Source organism: Limanda limanda, chromosome 7 (assembly GCF_963576545.1).
Source record: "Limanda limanda chromosome 7, fLimLim1.1, whole genome shotgun sequence".
NCBI classification, from domain to species: Eukaryota; Metazoa; Chordata; class Actinopteri; order Pleuronectiformes; family Pleuronectidae; genus Limanda; species Limanda limanda.
In genome coordinates this window covers 27,273,772-27,276,271 of record NC_083642.1, presented here as the reverse complement: position 1 = coordinate 27,276,271, position 2,500 = coordinate 27,273,772, and the positions used below count along the sequence as shown (strand labels likewise).

The window sequence follows — 2,500 nt, the reverse complement described above, 5'->3', positions numbered from 1 at the left end:
AGGTGCTGTAAGCTTTTTCGAATTTGCTTTGCAACCAGCTGAGGGAACGGTTGCTGCTGCTTTAAAGGAGAACATCTTGGAAAGAGCAGGAAAGACTCACCATCAAAGAAAACAAGGATATGGAACCCTGACATTATTACTGATGGAAATGCTTGATAATTGTCATGATTTGATGATGGTGGTGGTGGTTCACATGTATAAATAAGGTATTGTGGGTTGAGTCTTTCGCTTACGGCCATACCACCCTGAGCACGCCCGATCTCGTCTGATCTCGGAAGCTAAGCAGGGTCGGGCTTGGTTAGTACTTGGATGGGAGACCGCCTGGGAATACCAGGTGCTGTAAGCTTTTTCGAATTTGCTTTGCAACCAGCAGAGGGAACGGTTGCTGCTGCTTTAAAGGAGAAACATCTTGGAAAGAGCAGGAAAGACTCAACATCAAAGAAAACAAGGATATGGAACCCTGAAATTATTACTGATGAAAATGATTGATAATTGTCATGATTTGATGATGGTGGTTGTGGTTCACATGTATAAATAAGGTAATGTGGGTTGAGTCTCTCGCTTACGGCCATACCACCCTGAGCACGCCCGATCTCGTCTGATCTCGGAAGCTAAGCATGGTCGGGCTTGGTTAGTACTTGGATGGGAGACCGCCTGGGAATACCAGGTGCTGTAAGCTTTTTCGAATTTGCTTTGCAACCAGCTGAGGGAACGGTTGCTGCTGCTTTAAAGGAGAAACATCTTGGAAAGAGCAGGAAAGACTCACCATCAAAGAAAACAAGGATATGGAACCCTGACATTATTACTGATGGAAATGCTTGATAATTGTCATGATTTGATGATGGTGGTGGTGGTTCACATGTATAAATAAGGTATTGTGGGTTGAGTTTTTCGCTTACGGCCATACCACCCTGAGCACGCCCGATCTCGTCTGATCTCGGAAGCTAAGCAGGGTCGGGCTTGGTTAGTACTTGGATGGGAGACCGCCTGGGAATACCAGGTGCTGTAAGCTTTTACGAATTTGCTTTGCAACCAGCAGAGGGAACGGTTGCTGCTGCTTTAAAGGAGAAACATCTTGGAAAGAGCAGGAAAGACTCAACATCAAAGAAAACAAGGATATGGAACCCTGACATTATTACTGATGGAAATGTTTGATAATTGTCATGATTTGATGATGGTGGTGGTGGTTCACATGTATAAATAAGGTATTGTGGGTTGAGTCTTTCGCTTACGGCCATACCACCCTGAGCACGCCCGATCTCGTCTGATCTCGGAAGCTAAGCATGGTCGGGCTTGGTTAGTACTTGGATGGGAGACCGCCTGGGAATACCAGGTGCTGTAAGCTTTTTCGAATTTGCTTTGCAACCAGCTGAGGGAACGGTTGCTGCTGCTTTAAAGGAGAACATCTTGGAAAGAGCAGGAAAGACTCACCATCAAAGAAAACAAGGATATGGAACCCTGACATTATTACTGATGGAAATGCTTGATAATTGTCATGATTTGATGATGGTGGTGGTGGTTCACATGTATAAATAAGGTATTGTGGGTTGAGTCTTTCGCTTACGGCCATACCACCCTGAGCACGCCCGATCTCGTCTGATCTCGGAAGCTAAGCAGGGTCGGGCTTGGTTAGTACTTGGATGGGAGACCGCCTGGGAATACCAGGTGCTGTAAGCTTTTTCGAATTTGCTTTGCAACCAGCAGAGGGAACGGTTGCTGCTGCTTTAAAGGAGAAACATCTTGGAAAGAGCAGGAAAGACTCAACATCAAAGAAAACAAGGATATGGAACCCTGAAATTATTACTGATGAAAATGATTGATAATTGTCATGATTTGATGATGGTGGTTGTGGTTCACATGTATAAATAAGGTAATGTGGGTTGAGTCTCTCGCTTACGGCCATACCACCCTGAGCACGCCCGATCTCGTCTGATCTCGGAAGCTAAGCAGGGTCGGGCTTGGTTAGTACTTGGATGGGAGACCGCCTGGGAATACCAGGTGCTGTAAGCTTTTTCGAATAAGCTTTGCAACCAGCAGAGGGAACAGTTGCTGCTGCTTTAAAGGAGAAACATCTTGGAAAGAGCAGGAAAGACTCACCATCAAAGAAAACAAGGATAGGGAACCCTGACATTATTACTGATGGAAATGCTTGATAATTGTCATGATTTGATGATGGTGGTGGTGGTTCACATGTATAAATAAGGTATTGTGGGTTGAGTCTTTCGCTTACGGCCATACCACCCTGAGCACGCCCGATCTCGTCTGATCTCGGAAGCTAAGCAGGGTCGGGCTTGGTTAGTACTTGGATGGGAGACCGCCTGGGAATACCAGGTGCTGTAAGCTTTTTCGAATTTGCTTTGCAACCAGCAGAGGGAACGGTTGCTGCTGCTTTAAAGGAGAAACATCTTGGAAAGAGCAGGAAAGACTCAACATTAAAGAAAACAAGGATATGGAACCCTGAAATTATTACTGATGAAAATGATTGATAATTGTCATGAGT

At 45.2% G+C, this 2,500-nt stretch overlaps 8 non-coding genes across 8 annotated transcripts in view; all 8 read left to right on the top strand.

Moving 5' to 3' along the window:
* LOC133006520 (5S ribosomal RNA) overlaps positions 1–14 on the top strand; it is a 119-nt gene extending 105 nt beyond the window's left edge. Inside the window, exon 1 of the ribosomal RNA XR_009679046.1 lies at positions 1–14. This exon is cut by the window's left edge and continues 105 nt beyond it. This is a non-coding gene — a ribosomal RNA (5S ribosomal RNA).
* Positions 15–227: 213 nt separating this feature from the next.
* On the top strand, positions 228–346 carry LOC133008029 (5S ribosomal RNA). Its single transcript, XR_009680315.1, has one exon. It is a non-coding gene; the product is annotated as a 5S ribosomal RNA (ribosomal RNA).
* A 214-nt stretch (positions 347–560) lies between these two features.
* Positions 561–679, top strand: LOC133006518 (5S ribosomal RNA). The gene has a single exon (XR_009679044.1). It is a non-coding gene; the product is annotated as a 5S ribosomal RNA (ribosomal RNA).
* A 214-nt stretch (positions 680–893) lies between these two features.
* LOC133008028 (5S ribosomal RNA) lies at positions 894–1,012 on the top strand. Its single transcript, XR_009680314.1, has one exon. It is a non-coding gene; the product is annotated as a 5S ribosomal RNA (ribosomal RNA).
* A 214-nt stretch (positions 1,013–1,226) lies between these two features.
* Positions 1,227–1,345, top strand: LOC133006517 (5S ribosomal RNA). The gene has a single exon (XR_009679043.1). It is a non-coding gene; the product is annotated as a 5S ribosomal RNA (ribosomal RNA).
* Positions 1,346–1,558: 213 nt separating this feature from the next.
* On the top strand, positions 1,559–1,677 carry LOC133008027 (5S ribosomal RNA). The gene has a single exon (XR_009680313.1). It is a non-coding gene; the product is annotated as a 5S ribosomal RNA (ribosomal RNA).
* A 214-nt stretch (positions 1,678–1,891) lies between these two features.
* LOC133008026 (5S ribosomal RNA) lies at positions 1,892–2,010 on the top strand. The gene has a single exon (XR_009680312.1). It is a non-coding gene; the product is annotated as a 5S ribosomal RNA (ribosomal RNA).
* A 214-nt stretch (positions 2,011–2,224) lies between these two features.
* Positions 2,225–2,343, top strand: LOC133008025 (5S ribosomal RNA). The gene has a single exon (XR_009680311.1). It is a non-coding gene; the product is annotated as a 5S ribosomal RNA (ribosomal RNA).
* Positions 2,344–2,500: the final 157 nt, after the last annotated feature.